The sequence below is a fragment of the Heptranchias perlo genome, chromosome 20, assembly GCF_035084215.1.
Source record: "Heptranchias perlo isolate sHepPer1 chromosome 20, sHepPer1.hap1, whole genome shotgun sequence".
Classification (NCBI taxonomy): domain Eukaryota; kingdom Metazoa; phylum Chordata; class Chondrichthyes; order Hexanchiformes; family Hexanchidae; genus Heptranchias; species Heptranchias perlo.
Window position 1 is genome coordinate 50,303,116 of NC_090344.1, and position 21,158 is coordinate 50,324,273.

General features: G+C 46.8%; 1 long non-coding RNA gene across 4 annotated transcripts in view; it reads left to right on the top strand.

Moving 5' to 3' along the window:
* The window catches only part of LOC137335855 (uncharacterized), a 35,252-nt gene extending 14,285 nt beyond the window's left edge, over window positions 1–20,967 (top strand). For 3 of the 4 annotated variants that reach the window (XR_010966523.1, XR_010966524.1, XR_010966526.1), the window contains exons 3-5: window positions 18,166–18,297; window positions 19,657–19,752; window positions 20,636–20,967. This is a non-coding gene — a long non-coding RNA (uncharacterized lncRNA). Of the gene's footprint in view, window positions 1–16,262; window positions 16,412–18,165; window positions 18,298–19,656; window positions 19,753–20,635 lie in introns of all 4 variants that reach the window. The other variant, XR_010966525.1, reaches the window with a different exon arrangement.
* The last annotated feature ends 191 nt before the right edge of the window (window positions 20,968–21,158 follow it).

Consider the following 21,158-nt stretch of genomic DNA (forward strand, 5'->3'; position numbering starts at 1 on the left):
CGAGTGTCTGTGTTAGTGACAGTGTGAGGTTCGAGTGTCTGTGTTAGTGACAGTGTGAGGTTCGAGTGTCTGTGTTAGTGACAGTGTGAGGTTCGAGTGTCTGTTTGTGACAGTGTGAGGTTCGAGTGTCTGTGTTAGTGACAGTGTGAGGTTCGAGTGTCTGTGTTAATGACAGTGTGAGGTTCGAGTGTCTGTGTTAGTGGCAGTGTGAGGTTCGAGTGTCTGTGTTAGTGACAGTGTGAGGTTCGAGTGTCTGTGTTAGTGGCAGTGTGAGGTTCGAGTGTCTGTGTTAGTGACAGTGTGAGGTTCGAGTGTCTGTGTTCGTGACAGTGTGAGGTTCGAGTGTCTGTGTTCGTGACAGTGTGAGGTTCGAGTGTCTGTGTTAGTGACAGTGTGAGGTTCGAGTGTCTGTGTTGGTGGCAGTGTGAGGTTCGAGTGTCTGTGTTAGTGACAGTGTGAGGTTCGAGTGTCCGTGTTAGTGACAGTGTGAGGTTCGAGTGTCTGTGTTAGTGACAGTGTGAGGTTCGAGTGTCTGTGTTAGTGACAGTGTGAGGTTCGAGTGTCTGTGTTAGTGACAGTGTGAGGTTCGAGTGTCTGTGTTAGTGACAGTGTGAGGTTCGAGTGTCTGTGTTAGTGACAGTGTGAGGTTCGAGTGTCTGTGTTAGTGACAGTGTGAGGTTCGAGTGTCTGTGTTAATGACAGTGTGAGGTTCGAGTGTCTGTGTTAGTGGCAGTGTGAGGTTCGAGTGTCTGTGTTAGTGGCAGTGTGAGGTTCGAGTGTCTGTGTTAGTGACAGTGTGAGGTTCGAGTGTCTGTGTTAGTGACAGTGTGAGGTTCGAGTGTCTGTTTGTGACAGTGTGAGGTTCGAGTGTCTGTGTTAGTGCCAGTGTGAGGTTCGAGTGTCTGTGTTAGTGACAGTGTGAGGTTCGAGTGTCTGTGTTAGTGACAGTGTGAGGTTCGAGTGTCTGTGTTAGTGACAGTGTGAGGTTCGAGTGTCTGTTTGTGACAGTGTGAGGTTCGAGTGTCTGTGTTAGTGACAGTGTGAGGTTCGAGTGTCTGTGTTAGTGACAGTGTGAGGTTCGAGTGTCTGTGTTGGTGACAGTGTGAGGTTCGAGTGTCTGTTAGTGACAGTGTGAGGTTCGAGTGTCTGTGTTAGTGACAGTGTGAGGTTCGAGTGTCTGTGTTAGTGACAGTGTGAGGTTCGAGTGTCTGTGTTAGTGACAGTGTGAGGTTCGAGTGTCTGTGTTAGTGACAGTGTGAGGTTCGAGTGTCTGTGTTAGTGACAGTGTGAGGTTCGAGTGTCTGTGTTAGTGACAGTGTGAGGTTCGAGTGTCTGTGTTAGTGGCAGTGTGTGGTTCGAGTGTCTGTGTTAGTGACAGTGTGAGGTTCGAGTGTCTGTGTTAATGGCAGTGTGAGGTTCGAGTGTCTGTGTTAGTGACAGTGTGAGGTTCGAGTGTCTGTGTTAGTGGCAATGTGAGGTTCGAGTGTCCGTGTTAGTGACAGTGTGAGGTTCGAGTGTCCGTGTTAGTGACAGTGTGAGGTTCGAGTGTCTGTGTTAGTGGCAGTGTGAGGTTCGAGTGTCTGTGTTAGTGGCAGTGTGAGGTTCGAGTGTCTGTGTTAATGGCAGTGTGAGGTTCGAGTGTCTGTGTTAGTGGCAGTGTGAGGTTCGAGTGTCTGTGTTAGTGACAGTGTGAGGTTCGAGTGTCTGTGTTAATGGCAGTGTGAGGTTCGAGTGTCTGTGTTAGTGGCAGTGTGAGGTTCGAGTGTCTGTGTTAGTGGCAGTGTGTGGTTCGAGTGTCTGTGTTAGTGACAGTGTGAGGTTCGAGTGTCTGTGTTAGTGACAGTGTGAGGTTCGAGTGTCTGTGTTAGTGACAGTGTGAGGTTCGAGTGTCTGTGTTAGTGACAGTGTGAGGTTCGAGTGTCTGTGTTAGTGACAGTGTGAGGTTCGAGTGTCTGTGTTAGTGACAGTGTGAGGTTCGAGTGTCTGTTAGTGACAGTGTGAGGTTCGAGTGTCTGTGTTAGTGACAGTGTGAGGTTCGAGTGTCTGTGTTAGTGACTGTGAGGTTCGAGTGTCTGTGTTAGTGACAGTGTGAGGTTCGAGTGTCTGTGTTAGTGACAGTGTGAGGTTCGAGTGTCTGTGTTAGTGACAGTGTGAGGTTCGAGTGTCTGTGTTAGTGGCAGCGTGAGGTTCGAGTGTCTGTGTTAGTGACAGTGTGAGGTTCGAGTGTCTGTGTTAGTGACAGTGTGAGGTTCGAGTGTCTGTGTTAGTGACAGTGTGAGGTTCGAGTGTCTGTGTTAGTGGCAGTGTGAGGTTCGAGTGTCTGTGTTAGTGACAGTGTGAGGTTCGAGTGTCTGTGTTAGTGACAGTGTGAGGTTCGAGTGTCTGTGTTAGTGACAGTGTGAGGTTCGAGTGTCTGTGTTAGTGGCAGTGTGAGGTTCGAGTGTCTGTGTTAGTGACAGTGTGAGGTTCGAGTGTCTGTGTTAATGGCAGTGTGAGGTTCGAGTGTCTGTGTTAGTGACAGTGTGAGGTTCGAGTGTCTGTGTTAGTGACAGTGTGAGGTTCGAGTGTCTGTGTTAATGGCAGTGTGAGGTTCGAGTGTCTGTGTTAGTGACAGTGTGAGGTTCGAGTGTCTGTTCGTGACAGTGTGAGGTTCGAGTGTCTGTGTTAGTGGCAGTGTGAGGTTCGAGTGTCTGTGTTAGTGACAGTGTGAGGTTCGAGTGTCTGTGTTGGTGACAGTGTGAGGTTCGAGTGTCTGTTAGTGACAGTGTGAGGTTCGAGTGTCTGTGTTAGTGACAGTGTGAGGTTCGAGTGTCTGTGTTAGTGACAGTGTGAGGTTCGAGTGTCTGTGTTAGTGACAGTGTGAGGTTCGAGTGTCTGTGTTAGTGACAGTGTGAGGTTCGAGTGTCTGTGTTAGTGACAGTGTGAGGTTCGAGTGTCTGTGTTAGTGACAGTGTGAGGTTCGAGTGTCTGTGTTAGTGGCAGTGTGTGGTTCGAGTGTCTGTGTTAGTGACAGTGTGAGGTTCGAGTGTCTGTGTTAATGGCAGTGTGAGGTTCGAGTGTCTGTGTTAGTGACAGTGTGAGGTTCGAGTGTCTGTGTTAGTGGCAATGTGAGGTTCGAGTGTCCGTGTTAGTGACAGTGTGAGGTTCGAGTGTCCGTGTTAGTGACAGTGTGAGGTTCGAGTGTCTGTGTTAGTGGCAGTGTGAGGTTCGAGTGTCTGTGTTAGTGGCAGTGTGAGGTTCGAGTGTCTGTGTTAATGGCAGTGTGAGGTTCGAGTGTCTGTGTTAGTGGCAGTGTGAGGTTCGAGTGTCTGTGTTAGTGACAGTGTGAGGTTCGAGTGTCTGTGTTAATGGCAGTGTGAGGTTCGAGTGTCTGTGTTAGTGGCAGTGTGAGGTTCGAGTGTCTGTGTTAGTGGCAGTGTGTGGTTCGAGTGTCTGTGTTAGTGACAGTGTGAGGTTCGAGTGTCTGTGTTAGTGACAGTGTGAGGTTCGAGTGTCTGTGTTAGTGACAGTGTGAGGTTCGAGTGTCTGTGTTAGTGACAGTGTGAGGTTCGAGTGTCTGTGTTAGTGACAGTGTGAGGTTCGAGTGTCTGTGTTAGTGACAGTGTGAGGTTCGAGTGTCTGTTAGTGACAGTGTGAGGTTCGAGTGTCTGTGTTAGTGACAGTGTGAGGTTCGAGTGTCTGTGTTAGTGACTGTGAGGTTCGAGTGTCTGTGTTAGTGACAGTGTGAGGTTCGAGTGTCTGTGTTAGTGACAGTGTGAGGTTCGAGTGTCTGTGTTAGTGACAGTGTGAGGTTCGAGTGTCTGTGTTAGTGGCAGCGTGAGGTTCGAGTGTCTGTGTTAGTGACAGTGTGAGGTTCGAGTGTCTGTGTTAGTGACAGTGTGAGGTTCGAGTGTCTGTGTTAGTGACAGTGTGAGGTTCGAGTGTCTGTGTTAGTGGCAGTGTGAGGTTCGAGTGTCTGTGTTAGTGACAGTGTGAGGTTCGAGTGTCTGTGTTAGTGACAGTGTGAGGTTCGAGTGTCTGTGTTAGTGACAGTGTGAGGTTCGAGTGTCTGTGTTAGTGGCAGTGTGAGGTTCGAGTGTCTGTGTTAGTGACAGTGTGAGGTTCGAGTGTCTGTGTTAATGGCAGTGTGAGGTTCGAGTGTCTGTGTTAGTGACAGTGTGAGGTTCGAGTGTCTGTGTTAGTGACAGTGTGAGGTTCGAGTGTCTGTGTTAATGGCAGTGTGAGGTTCGAGTGTCTGTGTTAGTGACAGTGTGAGGTTCGAGTGTCTGTTCGTGACAGTGTGAGGTTCGAGTGTCTGTGTTAGTGGCAGTGTGAGGTTCGAGTGTCTGTGTTAGTGACAGTGTGAGGTTCGAGTGTCTGTGTTAGTGGCAGTGTGAGGTTCGAGTGTCTGTGTTAGTGACAGTGTGAGGTTCGAGTGTCTGTGTTAGTGACAGTGTGAGGTTCGAGTGTCTGTGTTAGTGGCAGTGTGAGGTTCGAGTGTCTGTGTTAGTGGCAGTGTGAGGTTCGAGTGTCTGTGTTAGTGACAGTGTGAGGTTCGAGTGTCTGTGTTAGTGACAGTGTGAGGTTCGAGTGTCTGTGTTAGTGACAGTGTGAGGTTCGAGTGTCTGTGTTAGTGACAGTGTGAGGTTCGAGTGTCTGTGTTAGTGACAGTGTGAGGTTCGAGTGTCTGTGTTCGTGACAGTGTGAGGTTCGAGTGTCTGTGTTAGTGACAGTGTGAGGTTCGAGTGTCTGTGTTGGTGGCAGTGTGAGGTTCGAGTGTCTGTGTTAGTGACAGTGTGAGGTTCGAGTGTCCGTGTTAGTGACAGTGTGAGGTTCGAGTGTCTGTGTTAGTGACAGTGTGAGGTTCGAGTGTCTGTGTTAGTGACAGTGTGAGGTTCGAGTGTCTGTGTTAGTGACAGTGTGAGGTTCGAGTGTCTGTGTTAGTGACAGTGTGAGGTTCGAGTGTCTGTGTTAGTGACAGTGTGAGGTTCGAGTGTCTGTGTTAGTGACAGTGTGAGGTTCGAGTGTCTGTTTGTGACAGTGTGAGGTTCGAGTGTCTGTGTTAGTGACAGTGTGAGGTTCGAGTGTCTGTGTTAATGACAGTGTGAGGTTCGAGTGTCTGTGTTAGTGGCAGTGTGAGGTTCGAGTGTCTGTGTTAGTGACAGTGTGAGGTTCGAGTGTCTGTGTTAGTGGCAGTGTGAGGTTCGAGTGTCTGTGTTAGTGACAGTGTGAGGTTCGAGTGTCTGTGTTCGTGACAGTGTGAGGTTCGAGTGTCTGTGTTCGTGACAGTGTGAGGTTCGAGTGTCTGTGTTAGTGACAGTGTGAGGTTCGAGTGTCTGTGTTGGTGGCAGTGTGAGGTTCGAGTGTCTGTGTTAGTGACAGTGTGAGGTTCGAGTGTCCGTGTTAGTGACAGTGTGAGGTTCGAGTGTCTGTGTTAGTGACAGTGTGAGGTTCGAGTGTCTGTGTTAGTGACAGTGTGAGGTTCGAGTGTCTGTGTTAGTGACAGTGTGAGGTTCGAGTGTCTGTGTTAGTGACAGTGTGAGGTTCGAGTGTCTGTGTTAGTGACAGTGTGAGGTTCGAGTGTCTGTGTTAGTGACAGTGTGAGGTTCGAGTGTCTGTGTTAATGACAGTGTGAGGTTCGAGTGTCTGTGTTAGTGGCAGTGTGAGGTTCGAGTGTCTGTGTTAGTGGCAGTGTGAGGTTCGAGTGTCTGTGTTAGTGACAGTGTGAGGTTCGAGTGTCTGTGTTAGTGACAGTGTGAGGTTCGAGTGTCTGTTTGTGACAGTGTGAGGTTCGAGTGTCTGTGTTAGTGCCAGTGTGAGGTTCGAGTGTCTGTGTTAGTGACAGTGTGAGGTTCGAGTGTCTGTGTTAGTGACAGTGTGAGGTTCGAGTGTCTGTGTTAGTGACAGTGTGAGGTTCGAGTGTCTGTTTGTGACAGTGTGAGGTTCGAGTGTCTGTGTTAGTGACAGTGTGAGGTTCGAGTGTCTGTGTTAGTGACAGTGTGAGGTTCGAGTGTCTGTGTTGGTGACAGTGTGAGGTTCGAGTGTCTGTGTTAGTGACAGTGTGAGGTTCGAGTGTCTGTGTTAGTGACAGTGTGAGGTTCGAGTGTCTGTGTTAGTGACAGTGTGAGGTTCGAGTGTCTGTGTTAGTGACAGTGTGAGGTTCGAGTGTCTGTGTTAGTGACAGTGTGAGGTTCGAGTGTCTGTGTTAGTGACAGTGTGAGGTTCGAGTGTCTGTGTTAGTGGCAGTGTGTGGTTCGAGTGTCTGTGTTAGTGACAGTGTGAGGTTCGAGTGTCTGTGTTAATGGCAGTGTGAGGTTCGAGTGTCTGTGTTAGTGACAGTGTGAGGTTCGAGTGTCTGTGTTAGTGGCAGTGTGAGGTTCGAGTGTCCGTGTTAGTGACAGTGTGAGGTTCGAGTGTCCGTGTTAGTGACAGTGTGAGGTTCGAGTGTCTGTGTTAGTGGCAGTGTGAGGTTCGAGTGTCTGTGTTAGTGGCAGTGTGAGGTTCGAGTGTCTGTGTTAATGGCAGTGTGAGGTTCGAGTGTCTGTGTTAGTGGCAGTGTGAGGTTCGAGTGTCTGTGTTAGTGACAGTGTGAGGTTCGAGTGTCTGTGTTAATGGCAGTGTGAGGTTCGAGTGTCTGTGTTAGTGGCAGTGTGAGGTTCGAGTGTCCGTGTTAGTGACAGTGTGAGGTTCGAGTGTCTGTGTTAGTGGCAGTGTGAGGTTCGAGTGTCTGTGTTAGTGGCAGTGTGAGGTTCGAGTGTCTGTGTTAGTGGCAGTGTGAGGTTCGAGTGTCTGTGTTAGTGGCAGTGTGAGGTTCGAGTGTCTGTTGGTGACAGTGTGAGGTTCGAGTGTCCGTGTTCGTGGCAGTGTGAGGTTCGAGTGTCTGTGTTAGTGGCAGTGTGTGGTTCGAGTGTCTGTGTTAGTGACAGTGTGAGGTTCGAGTGTCTGTGTTAGTGACAGTGTGAGGTTCGAGTGTCTGTGTTAGTGACAGTGTGAGGTTCGAGTGTCTGTGTTAGTGACAGTGTGAGGTTCGAGTGTCTGTGTTAGTGACAGTGTGAGGTTCGAGTGTCTGTGTTAGTGACAGTGTGAGGTTCGAGTGTCTGTTAGTGACAGTGTGAGGTTCGAGTGTCTGTGTTAGTGACAGTGTGAGGTTCGAGTGTCTGTGTTAGTGACTGTGAGGTTCGAGTGTCTGTGTTAGTGACAGTGTGAGGTTCGAGTGTCTGTGTTAGTGACAGTGTGAGGTTCGAGTGTCTGTGTTAGTGACAGTGTGAGGTTCGAGTGTCTGTGTTAGTGGCAGTGTGAGGTTCGAGTGTCTGTGTTAGTGACAGTGTGAGGTTCGAGTGTCTGTGTTAGTGGCAGTGTGAGGTTCGAGTGTCTGTGTTAGTGACAGTGTGAGGTTCGAGTGTCTGTGTTAATGGCAGTGTGAGGTTCGAGTGTCTGTGTTAGTGACAGTGTGAGGTTCGAGTGTCTGTGTTAGTGACAGTGTGAGGTTCGAGTGTCTGTGTTAATGGCAGTGTGAGGTTCGAGTGTCTGTGTTAGTGACAGTGTGAGGTTCGAGTGTCTGTTCGTGACAGTGTGAGGTTCGAGTGTCTGTGTTAGTGGCAGTGTGAGGTTCGAGTGTCTGTGTTAGTGACAGTGTGAGGTTCGAGTGTCTGTGTTAGTGGCAGTGTGAGGTTCGAGTGTCTGTGTTAGTGACAGTGTGAGGTTCGAGTGTCTGTGTTAGTGACAGTGTGAGGTTCGAGTGTCTGTGTTAGTGGCAGTGTGAGGTTCGAGTGTCTGTGTTAGTGGCAGTGTGAGGTTCGAGTGTCTGTGTTAGTGACAGTGTGAGGTTCGAGTGTCTGTGTTAGTGACAGTGTGAGGTTCGAGTGTCTGTTTGTGACAGTGTGAGGTTCGAGTGTCTGTGTTAGTGACAGTGTGAGGTTCGAGTGTCTGTGTTAATGACAGTGTGAGGTTCGAGTGTCTGTGTTAGTGGCAGTGTGAGGTTCGAGTGTCTGTGTTAGTGACAGTGTGAGGTTCGAGTGTCTGTGTTAGTGGCAGTGTGAGGTTCGAGTGTCTGTGTTAGTGACAGTGTGAGGTTCGAGTGTCTGTGTTCGTGACAGTGTGAGGTTCGAGTGTCTGTGTTCGTGACAGTGTGAGGTTCGAGTGTCTGTGTTAGTGACAGTGTGAGGTTCGAGTGTCTGTGTTGGTGGCAGTGTGAGGTTCGAGTGTCTGTGTTAGTGACAGTGTGAGGTTCGAGTGTCCGTGTTAGTGACAGTGTGAGGTTCGAGTGTCTGTGTTAGTGACAGTGTGAGGTTCGAGTGTCTGTGTTAGTGACAGTGTGAGGTTCGAGTGTCTGTGTTAGTGACAGTGTGAGGTTCGAGTGTCTGTGTTAGTGACAGTGTGAGGTTCGAGTGTCTGTGTTAGTGACAGTGTGAGGTTCGAGTGTCTGTGTTAGTGACAGTGTGAGGTTCGAGTGTCTGTGTTAATGACAGTGTGAGGTTCGAGTGTCTGTGTTAGTGGCAGTGTGAGGTTCGAGTGTCTGTGTTAGTGGCAGTGTGAGGTTCGAGTGTCTGTGTTAGTGACAGTGTGAGGTTCGAGTGTCTGTTTGTGACAGTGTGAGGTTCGAGTGTCTGTGTTAGTGCCAGTGTGAGGTTCGAGTGTCTGTGTTAGTGACAGTGTGAGGTTCGAGTGTCTGTGTTAGTGACAGTGTGAGGTTCGAGTGTCTGTGTTAGTGACAGTGTGAGGTTCGAGTGTCTGTTTGTGACAGTGTGAGGTTCGAGTGTCTGTGTTAGTGACAGTGTGAGGTTCGAGTGTCTGTGTTAGTGACAGTGTGAGGTTCGAGTGTCTGTTAGTGACAGTGTGAGGTTCGAGTGTCTGTGTTAGTGACAGTGTGAGGTTCGAGTGTCTGTGTTGGTGACAGTGTGAGGTTCGAGTGTCTGTGTTAGTGACAGTGTGAGGTTCGAGTGTCTGTGTTAGTGACAGTGTGAGGTTCGAGTGTCTGTGTTAGTGACAGTGTGAGGTTCGAGTGTCTGTGTTAGTGACAGTGTGAGGTTCGAGTGTCTGTGTTAGTGACAGTGTGAGGTTCGAGTGTCTGTGTTAGTGACAGTGTGAGGTTCGAGTGTCTGTGTTAGTGGCAGTGTGTGGTTCGAGTGTCTGTGTTAGTGACAGTGTGAGGTTCGAGTGTCTGTGTTAATGGCAGTGTGAGGTTCGAGTGTCTGTGTTAGTGACAGTGTGAGGTTCGAGTGTCTGTGTTAGTGGCAGTGTGAGGTTCGAGTGTCCGTGTTAGTGACAGTGTGAGGTTCGAGTGTCCGTGTTAGTGACAGTGTGAGGTTCGAGTGTCTGTGTTAGTGGCAGTGTGAGGTTCGAGTGTCTGTGTTAGTGGCAGTGTGAGGTTCGAGTGTCTGTGTTAATGGCAGTGTGAGGTTCGAGTGTCTGTGTTAGTGGCAGTGTGAGGTTCGAGTGTCTGTGTTAGTGACAGTGTGAGGTTCGAGTGTCTGTGTTAATGGCAGTGTGAGGTTCGAGTGTCTGTGTTAGTGACAGTGTGAGGTTCGAGTGTCTGTGTTAGTGACAGTGTGAGGTTCGAGTGTCTGTGTTAGTGACAGTGTGAGGTTCGAGTGTCTGTGTTAGTGGCAGTGTGAGGTTCGAGTGTCCGTGTTAGTGACAGTGTGAGGTTCGAGTGTCTGTGTTAGTGGCAGTGTGAGGTTCGAGTGTCTGTGTTAGTGGCAGTGTGAGGTTCGAGTGTCTGTGTTAGTGGCAGTGTGAGGTTCGAGTGTCTGTGTTAGTGGCAGTGTGAGGTTCGAGTGTCTGTTGGTGACAGTGTGAGGTTCGAGTGTCCGTGTTCGTGGCAGTGTGAGGTTCGAGTGTCTGTGTTAGTGGCAGTGTGTGGTTCGAGTGTCTGTGTTAGTGACAGTGTGAGGTTCGAGTGTCTGTGTTAGTGACAGTGTGAGGTTCGAGTGTCTGTGTTAGTGACAGTGTGAGGTTCGAGTGTCTGTGTTAGTGACAGTGTGAGGTTCGAGTGTCTGTGTTAGTGACAGTGTGAGGTTCGAGTGTCTGTGTTAGTGACAGTGTGAGGTTCGAGTGTCTGTTAGTGACAGTGTGAGGTTCGAGTGTCTGTGTTAGTGACAGTGTGAGGTTCGAGTGTCTGTGTTAGTGACAGTGTGAGGTTCGAGTGTCTGTTAGTGACAGTGTGAGGTTCGAGTGTCTGTGTTAGTGACAGTGTGAGGTTCGAGTGTCTGTGTTAGTGACTGTGAGGTTCGAGTGTCTGTGTTAGTGACAGTGTGAGGTTCGAGTGTCTGTGTTAGTGACAGTGTGAGGTTCGAGTGTCTGTGTTAGTGACAGTGTGAGGTTCGAGTGTCTGTGTTAGTGGCAGTGTGAGGTTCGAGTGTCTGTGTTAGTGACAGTGTGAGGTTCGAGTGTCTGTGTTAGTGGCAGTGTGAGGTTCGAGTGTCTGTGTTAGTGACAGTGTGAGGTTCGAGTGTCTGTGTTAATGGCAGTGTGAGGTTCGAGTGTCTGTGTTAGTGACAGTGTGAGGTTCGAGTGTCTGTGTTAGTGACAGTGTGAGGTTCGAGTGTCTGTGTTAATGGCAGTGTGAGGTTCGAGTGTCTGTGTTAGTGACAGTGTGAGGTTCGAGTGTCTGTTCGTGACAGTGTGAGGTTCGAGTGTCTGTGTTAGTGGCAGTGTGAGGTTCGAGTGTCTGTGTTAGTGACAGTGTGAGGTTCGAGTGTCTGTGTTAGTGGCAGTGTGAGGTTCGAGTGTCTGTGTTAGTGACAGTGTGAGGTTCGAGTGTCTGTGTTAGTGACAGTGTGAGGTTCGAGTGTCTGTGTTAGTGGCAGTGTGAGGTTCGAGTGTCTGTGTTAGTGGCAGTGTGAGGTTCGAGTGTCTGTGTTAGTGACAGTGTGAGGTTCGAGTGTCTGTGTTAGTGACAGTGTGAGGTTCGAGTGTCTGTGTTAGTGACAGTGTGAGGTTCGAGTGTCTGTGTTAGTGACAGTGTGAGGTTCGAGTGTCTGTGTTCGTGACAGTGTGAGGTTCGAGTGTCTGTGTTAGTGACAGTGTGAGGTTCGAGTGTCTGTGTTGGTGGCAGTGTGAGGTTCGAGTGTCTGTGTTAGTGACAGTGTGAGGTTCGAGTGTCCGTGTTAGTGACAGTGTGAGGTTCGAGTGTCTGTGTTAGTGACAGTGTGAGGTTCGAGTGTCTGTGTTAGTGACAGTGTGAGGTTCGAGTGTCTGTGTTAGTGACAGTGTGAGGTTCGAGTGTCTGTGTTAGTGACAGTGTGAGGTTCGAGTGTCTGTGTTAGTGACAGTGTGAGGTTCGAGTGTCTGTGTTAGTGACAGTGTGAGGTTCGAGTGTCTGTTTGTGACAGTGTGAGGTTCGAGTGTCTGTGTTAGTGACAGTGTGAGGTTCGAGTGTCTGTGTTAATGACAGTGTGAGGTTCGAGTGTCTGTGTTAGTGGCAGTGTGAGGTTCGAGTGTCTGTGTTAGTGACAGTGTGAGGTTCGAGTGTCTGTGTTAGTGGCAGTGTGAGGTTCGAGTGTCTGTGTTAGTGACAGTGTGAGGTTCGAGTGTCTGTGTTCGTGACAGTGTGAGGTTCGAGTGTCTGTGTTCGTGACAGTGTGAGGTTCGAGTGTCTGTGTTAGTGACAGTGTGAGGTTCGAGTGTCTGTGTTGGTGGCAGTGTGAGGTTCGAGTGTCTGTGTTAGTGACAGTGTGAGGTTCGAGTGTCCGTGTTAGTGACAGTGTGAGGTTCGAGTGTCTGTGTTAGTGACAGTGTGAGGTTCGAGTGTCTGTGTTAGTGACAGTGTGAGGTTCGAGTGTCTGTGTTAGTGACAGTGTGAGGTTCGAGTGTCTGTGTTAGTGACAGTGTGAGGTTCGAGTGTCTGTGTTAGTGACAGTGTGAGGTTCGAGTGTCTGTGTTAGTGACAGTGTGAGGTTCGAGTGTCTGTGTTAATGACAGTGTGAGGTTCGAGTGTCTGTGTTAGTGGCAGTGTGAGGTTCGAGTGTCTGTGTTAGTGGCAGTGTGAGGTTCGAGTGTCTGTGTTAGTGGCAGCGTGAGTTTTGACTGTATTAATGGCAGTGTGAGTTTAGACCATCTGTATCAATGGCAGTGTGAGTTTGGACCGTCTGTGTTAATGGCAGTCTGAGTTTTGACTGTCTGTATTAATGGGCAGTGTGAGTTTCGACCATTTGTATGAATGGCAGTGTGAGTTTAGACTGTCTGTATTAGGAACATAGGAACAGGAGTGGGCCATTCAGCCCCTCGTGCCTGCTCCGCCATTTGATAAGATCATGGCTGATCTGTGATCTAATTCCATATACCTGCCTTTGGCCCATATCCCTTAATACCTTTGGATGCCAAAAAGCTATCTATCTCAGATTTAAATTTAGCAATTGAGCTCGCATCAATTGCCATTTGCGGAAGAGAGTTCCAAACTTCTGCCACCCTTTGTGTGTGGAAATGTTTTCTAATCTCACTCCTGAAAGGTCTGGCTCTAATTTTTAGACTGTGCCCCCTGCTCCTAGAATCCCCAACCAGCGGAAATAGTTTCTCTCTATCCACCCTATCTGTTCCCCTTAATATCTTATAAACTTCGATCAGATCACCCCTTAACCTTCGAAACTCCAGAGAATACAACCCCAATTTGTGGAATCTCTCCTCGTAACTTAATCCTTGAAGTTCGGGTATCATTCCAGTCAACCTACACTGCACTCCCTCCAAGGCCAATATGTCCTTCCGAAGGTGCGGTGCCCAGAACTGCTCACAGTCCTCCAGGTGCGGTCTAACCAGGGTTTTGTTTTGCTGCAGCATAACTTCTGCCCCCTTGTACTCTCGTCCAGCAGATCTTAAGGCCAGCATTCCATTAGCCTTACTGATTATTTTCTGCACCTGTTCATGACACTTCAACGATCTATGTACCTGATCCCCTAAGTCCCTTTGGACATCCACTGTTTTTAACTTTTTACCATTTTGAAAGTACCCTGTTCTATCCTTTTTTGATCCAAAGTGGATGACCTCACATTTGTCTGCATTGAATTTCATTTGCCACAGTTTTGCCCATTCACCTAATCGATCAATATCGCTTTGTAATTTTATGTTTTCATCTCCACTGCTTACAATGCCACCAATCTTTCTGTCATCAGCAAACTTAGATATGAGACTTTCTATGCCTTCATCTAAGTCGTTAATAAATATTGTGAATAATTGAGGCCCCAAGACAGATCCCTGCTGGACTCCACTAGTCACATCCTGCCAATGTGAATACCTACCTATTATCCCGACTCTCTGTCGCCTTTCGCTCAGCCAACTTCCTAACCAAGTCCGTACTTTTCCCTCGATTCCATGGGCTTCTAACTTTGCTAACAGTCTCTTATGTGGGACCTTATCAAATGCCTTCTGGAAGTCCGTATAAATAACATCCATTGACATTCCCCTGTCCACTACTTTAGTCACCTCTTCAAAAAATTCAATCAGGTTTGTCAGGCACGACCTACCTTTCACAAATCCATGCTGGCTCTCTCTGATTAACTGAAAATTCTCGAGGTGTTCAGTCACCCTATCCTTAATTATAGACTCCAGCATTTTCCCCACAACAGATGTAAGGCTAACTGGTCTATAATTCGCTGGTTTCCCTCTCTCTCCTTCCTTAAAAAGCGGAGTGACATGTGCAATTTTCCAATCTAGAGGGACAGTTCCTGAATCTAGAGAACTTTGAAAGATTATAGTTAGGGCATCTGCAATCTGCTCACCTTCTTCCTTTAAAACCCTGGGATGGAAACCATCTGGTCCTGGGGATTTGTCACTCTTTAGTGCTATTATTTTCTTCATTACTGTTGCTTTACTTATGTTAACTTTATTGAGTCCCTGTCCCCGTTTCAATATCAGTTTTCTTGGGATTTCCGGCATGCTATCCTCTTTTTCTACAGTAAATACTGACGCAAAATAATTGTTCAACATGTCCGCCATTTCCCCATTGTCAATGACAATATCCCCACTTTCAGTTTTTAAGGGGCCAACACTGCTCCTGACCACGCTCTTTTTCCTAATATAATCATAAAAGTTCTTCATATTGGTTTTGATATCCCTTGCATGTTTCTTTTCATACTCTCTTTTTGTAGCTCTCGCTATCTTTTTTTTATTTGATCATGGGATGTGGGCGTCGCTGGCGAGGCCGGCATTTATTGCCCATCCCTAATTGCCCTTGAGAAGGTGGTGGTGAGCCGCCTTCTTGAACCGTTGCAGTCCGTGTGGTGAAGGTTCTCTCACAGTGCTGTTAGGAAGGGAGTTCCAGGATATTGACCCAGTGATGATGAAGGAACGGCGATATATTTCCAAGTCGGGATGGTGTGTGACTTGGAGGGGAACGTGCAGGTGGTGTTGTTCCCATGCGCCTGCTGCTCTTGTCCTTCTTGGTGGTAGAGGTCGCGGGTTTGGGAGGTGCTGTGGAAGAAGCCTTGGCGAGTTGCTGCAGTGCATCCTGTGGATGGTACACACTGCAGCCACGGTGCGCCGGTGGTGAAGGGAGTGAATGTTTCGGGTGGTGGGTGGGGTGCTCATTGTTGATCTTTGTATCTTTCCCATTCGCCAGGATCTGTGCCATTTTTTGCCTTTTTGTATGCCCTTTCTTTATGTCTTATACTGTCCCATACCTCTTTAGTTGTCCACGGCTGTTTTTTTTGGCAAGTGGAGTTCTTGCCCCTGTATCACGTTAAATGTTTCTTTAAACATTTCCCACTGATCATCAGTCGTTTTGCCCATCAACAGATTTGCCCAGTTTACTGTGGACAGTCTCTGTCTCATCCCATTGAAGTCGGCCGTACCCAAGTCTGGAATCTGAGCAGCTGACTCACTTTTTTCCCTTTCAAACACTACATTGAACTCGATCATGTTATGATCGCTATTGGATAGATGTTCATGCACAGTTAAGCCGTTAACTAAATCAGGTTCATTACTCAATACTAAATCTATTATGGCTTGCCCCCTTGTTGCCTCTCGGACATACTGCTGTAGAAAACTATCCCGGACACACTCAAGAAATTCACTACCTTTCTGACAGTTGCTAGTCTGCTTTTCCCAATCTATGTGAAGGTTAAAGTCCCCCATTAAGACCACTATGCCTTTGTTACACACTTGTCTAATCTCTGCATTTATACAATATTCTGCACTTCAGAGCTGCTGCCAGGGGTCCTATGCACAACTCCCACTATAGTCTTAGATCCTTTCCTATTTCTCAATTCAACCCATAAGGTCTCTGTTGGCTGCTTACCTCTCGTTATATCCTCCTTTATCATTGAAGTGATTTCATCTCTAATCACTAAGGCTACTCCTCCCCCTCTTCCATTTTCCCTTTCTCTCCTGTAGACTTTATAACCCGGTATATTTAGTTCCCAATCCTGACCATCCTGCAGCCATGTCTCAGTAATAGCTATCATGTCATACCCTCCAATTTGAATTTGAACCTGTAGTTCATTTAATTTATTCCTTTTTCTCCGTGCATTTGTATATAGAACTATTCGTTGGGCCACACACCCTAGCCTGACCTTCAGCTTTGATGCTGGGTTAATCGCCTTACGCCTTCTAGTTTTCACTTTATCTGTAGTGCCTAAAGTACACTTTCTTTCTGCTGCTCTACGCTTTTCCCTTCCACTTGTTCTTGAACAACTGTTTGTACTATTTGTATTGTAGATTTCCCCTGGGTCTTCCCCTCTCTTGCTGCTCTCAACTTTACTCCCTTCTGACTCCCTGCTCAGGTTCCCATCCCCCTGCCACTCTAGTTTAAACCTTCCCCAACAGCACTAGCAAACACCCCCGCGAGGACATTGGTCCCGGTCCTGCTCGGGTGTAACCCGTCCCGCTTGTACAGGTCCCACCTTCCCCAGAACCGGTCCCAATGTCCCAGGAATCTTAATCCCTCCCTCCTACACCATCCCTGCAGCCACGCATTCATCCGGTCTATTCTCCTGTTCCTATACTCACCAGCACGTGGCACTGGTAGTAATCCTGAGATCACTACCTTTGAGGTAATTCATGGGCAGTGTGAGTTTAGACCATCTGTATTAATGCCATTGTGAGTTTAGACCATCTGTATCAATGGGCAGTGTGAGTTTAGACCGTCAGAAATGTGGCCTCTGCTTTGATCAACCTGATCAAAAAATGTGAGTTAAATATATAAAGAGAGAATTTGTCGAATCTCAAAAGCAGCTGTATTGTGATGTCCAGAAGTGATGTTGCCTCTTTTAAACACGTTCCTGTGTTAATCTGAAAGGATAATTAGAGTTTAGTTATGGACAGAAATCATTGATTGAAACCAATAATTACAGGGTTCAAAATCCAGTTCTGGAGAGCTAGACTTCTCAAGCAGAAATGAGAGTAAATACCAAGGAATGGAGAAAAGAGAATACAATCGGATAATGATATGAAACACAGTGTGTTTAGGCATAAACAAGATCGAGAGGGAGACACGTTTGAAGTGAGTTTTATCATGCAAGTAATGCTGAGCTCCAATTTCTAACCCAAATTCCCAACAGATCCATTGCAGTCAAACACTTTATTGTCTGATTCTTTTTATGATGTGGTGTTGTGACATCATCAGATAACGGTTAAATAGATGTATTTTGCTTATTAAAGAAATTGTATTATTCGGTCTAATAGATACACAGCTGTAAATGTGATTGATGGTAAAACGATGAAAAATATTCAATTGAAGCCGACCAGGGAACAGCTGGCAGTCAGTTACAAAACTGCCCGATCAGAAATATCCATGGAAATAAAGTGAAATTTACAACAATTATAAATTTGTTTGAGTCAAATTGAAAACATTGAAACAGTAAACTAAGATTCCTGTGATTCCACCAAACATACTGAGCCCTCCCGCACCATTCTGTAACAGTCTGAGAGGCTGCGATGATCAAAGTCACGTTCATTCGTGAGGTGATGCATTTTGGTAGATCGAATCGGGCCAGGACCTACTCCGTTAATGGTAGGGCGTTGGGGAGAGTTATAGAACAAAGAGATCTAGGAGTACAGATTCATAGCTCCTTGAAAGTGGAGTCACAGGTGGATAGGGTGGTGAAGAAGGCATTCGGCATGCTTGGTTTCATTGGTCAGAACATTGAATACAGGAGTTAGGATGTCTTGTTGAAGTTGTACAAGACATTAGTAAGGCCACACTTGGAAGACTGTGTACAGTTCTGGTCACCCTATTATAGAAAGGATATTATTAAACTAAAAAGAGTGCAGAAAAGATTTACTAGGATGCTACCGGGACTTGATGGTTTGACTTATAGGGAGAGGTTGGATAGGCTGAGACTTTTTTCCCTGGAGAGTAGGAGGTTAAGGGGTGATCTTATAGAAGTCTATAAAATAATGAGGGGCATAGATAAGGTCGATAGTCAAAATCTTTTCCCAAAGGTAGGGGAGTCTTTAATGAGGGGGCGTAGATTTAAGGTGAGAGGGGAGAGATACAAAAGGGTCCAGAGGGGCAATTTTTTCACTCAAAGGGTGGTGAGTGTCTGGAACAAGCTGCCAGAGGCAGTAGTAGAGGCGGGTACAATTTTGTCTTTTAAAAAGCATTTGGACAGTTACATGGGTAAGATGGGTATCGAGGGATATGGGCCAAGTGCAGGCAATTGGGACGAGCTTAGTGGTATAAACTGGGCGACATGGACATGTTGGGCCGAAGGGCCTGTTTCCGTGTTGTAAACTTCTATGATTCTGTGATTCTATTCAGCAAATTCGCCATCGCCATTGATTTTAATGGGGGCGGCGCTATGATAATTAACTGTTCACTGCTTCAGCAAGGGAAACAACGAGAAAGTCCCAGGAGATGATGGTGTGGTGTAAATCACTTAGTCCATAATTTCCTGGGACTGCTGCGGCGTAAATCTACGATGTAGATGCGCCATTACAATGGTGCAAGTCTCTCGGAAGTTCTGCACCATTGTGTCCCATGGTTCTTGACAATTAGACACCAAACAAAGAGTCCATTCACACTTTATCTAAAGACTGAAGAATATATTGAAAAAACTAAAATATAAAGAAGTTCAGTAAACTGACGTTTACCCCAGTCCAACAAATGAAAAGCAGCAGGTTGGTTGTGTCAGAATTTTCATTGATCTTGAAGTCAAACCATGTTCAGGTGTAGACAGACTGCAGTGTCACCTTGTGGGATGCTAATGTTATTACAGCAACCTGTGTCCTCTCCCTCTCATTTCCAATTTGCAGTGCACAGGGCACCAGTTAGTCTGAAACCAGGAGATGCAAACGATGATAATCAAAAGCAAAATACCGCGGATGCTGGAAATCTGAAATCAAAACAGAGACGTGTTACTGCGGCTGAATCCATCCGGGTCAGTGGTGAGTATTCCATCACACTCCTGACTTCAGCCTTGCAGATGGTGGAGAGGCTTTGAGGGGTCAGGAGGTGAGCCACTCGTCACAGCTTCTGCGCTGCTCTTGTAGCCACATTATTGATCATGCTGGTCCAGTTAAGCCTCTGCTTAATGGTGACCCCCCCCCCAATGAAGTTGGTTGGGGACTCGGCCATGACGGTGTCATTGAAGGTCAGGGGGAGGTGGTTGGGCCTTTACTTGTTGGAGATGGTCATTGTTTGGCACTTGCATGTTGCGAATATTACCTGGTGCTTAACAGCCTAAACCTGGAAGTTATCCAAGTCCTGATGTAGGCTGCCGTGGGCTGCTTCATTATCAGAGGAATTGTGAATGGAATTTGAACATTGTAGAATCATCAGCAAACAGTCCCTTTTCAGACCTTATGATGGAAGGAGGGTCATTAATGAAGCAGCTGATGGTTGGGTTGAGGATGCTTCCCTGCGGAACTCCTGCAGTGAAGTCTCTGCTTAAAAATAGCAGACCCCAGACTACTTGTTCACATGGGATATAAGAAGGTGCACAGTCTTACAGAGAAGGCTGGCTGGTTGTCCACATACAGGGCAAGAGACTCTTAGAATATATAAATCAGAAAACCACATTCCAGCTCCAGGAGGTGGATGGAAGTGAGAATACTGACTTCTGTAGCAAAAGAATTTCCCCGAGGTAGGAACACAGGGCGTCTAAGGACAGCCATGTTGTTGTGCCAGACGAGTAAATGGTTTGTTGCAGAAATGAGTATCACCAGGACCTACCATTTTACTCTTCATTCACAGGAACACAGAGGTTTGAAGAGGCGAGCACAGGGAAGATGTGTTGGGCAGGGTTCTGTGCCCATATCATGAATATAATATAGGGCGATGTTACAGCCTTTCTGAAAAAAAACCTACTAAAGCCCAGAGTAATTGCAAGATGCACTCTGATGGAGTGAGATTTCAGTTTATTTTGGAGTTTATTCAGGGAAGGTTTTCCAGAAGCCAGGTACTGGGGCAGGCCATATTGCTTCATCAAGCAGTGGCCAATCTGAAATGCCTGCTAACAGCAGGTTCAGAATGAATCCTCCCTCATTTGCCAATTGAAAGGATCATGGTGCCATCTGTCGAGAGATGGTGGAGCCTGGAATTGCTGCCTGAAAGATCAGCGGGGTGACTGACCCATTATGTTCAAAATGATCTGGATTCCACAGAATAGTGAACCTGTCACCTTTACAAATCCTACTCCGAATCTCAGTCAGTTTGTTTATTTCTGTAATATTCACCAGCTCTGTCGAGTCTCACTACCGACGACAGATAAAATGTGCTGACAATTTTGTTTGAATTTCTTGCAGTGTGGAGACACTGTGGAATGTGAAATAGATGAAATCGGAACCTAAAGGAACGTTGTCACTTGGATCCTCACTGTTTTCAGATTGTGTTCACAGAAGGTATCAAATTATTTTTAATGAGAAATGTTTGAATAATACATGAGAGTGCTGGGGGACAGGGGGCAGTGTCTGGGTGATAGTAGGCCAGGGTTGAATAACAGAGATCTGTGGATGAAGAAGATTCTAGAGTTTTGTCTGATTACCTTTGAGGATTAGGGATTATCCTCCGATTAATGGGTGGGGCAGAGTCCACAAGGGGGTAGATTGTGCACGGACGGAGAGAGCAATGGCCTTGATGGGCTGAATGGCCTTTTCTCATTCCATGTTTATTTAGATTCTTACCCAAAATTGCTGCATGTTGGGCCTGGCTTTATTGCCCATTTTGCCAGCACACGGGGGGAACTGCCACAACAATCCCACATTGATGTTAGTTGCCATTCCTTGTTTCAAGAACAGTTGTAGAAAAAGTCAGAGAAATGTTCGGAAACTGGGCCTAAACACAGCAAAGTGCAGAACTGATACTCCAAACTCAACAATCAATATTCAACTGCACATAACATGCTTCAGAATGCTAAACTGGGATGCTCTGTCGCATGATATGGAAGTTCCTTTGCATCTGCTTTAATTCAATTTAAGAAGCACCTGACAAACTGGATTAGATTGACCAAGACGCTGGCTGTTGAATGGGACTCTGCAATGCTCTGTGTTTCAGAACTGAAAAGTACATTCAGTCCCATCACATCAAATAACTTAATTAGTTCAAGTTTTTCGGTAATTTTTTCTGTAACATTTTAAATGGCATGAGGGGGGAACCTTAAAAGATTGGACAAAAATCCACTGTAAAAATGGAGGTGAAGATCTCTGCTCAGAGACAACCAGAAACCATGTTGCACTAAAAATTGCAACACTGATTTAAACTGGAGAAACACGTTTTGTTTTTCAGGCTGATTTATCTGGTGAGATGGAGCATCTTTCTGTGGAGAGTGGCCAGAACGTGGGAGGAAGTAGAGGTGGATTACCTGAGATGGAGCTGCTGTGTGGAGAAGCAGCTGACTGATTGTATCCTGACCCTAAAACATGGGCTTTGATGAGAAATGGAACTTTCAAAATCATCTGATTTACAGATTAGCGATGAATGGTAAATGGTGACTTGTGAAAATAAATCTGTTATTACTGTGCTGAGGTGTGTACATGGAGCTTTTATAAATGTAAGTTCCTAATTCCCATGTGGTTTTCCTTTATTTTAATAAATTATGACTTGTTACATTTCAAAAATACTTTGTTGGATGTGAAGTTCATTGGGACATCCTGAGGTGGTGAAAGGCTTTCGGGAGTCAGGCGGTGAGTCACTCGCCGCAGAATACCCAGCCTCTGACCTGCTCTCGTAGCCACAGTATTTATATGGCTGGTCCAGTTAAGTTTCTAGTCAATAGTGACCCCCAGGATGTTGATGGTGGGGGATTCGG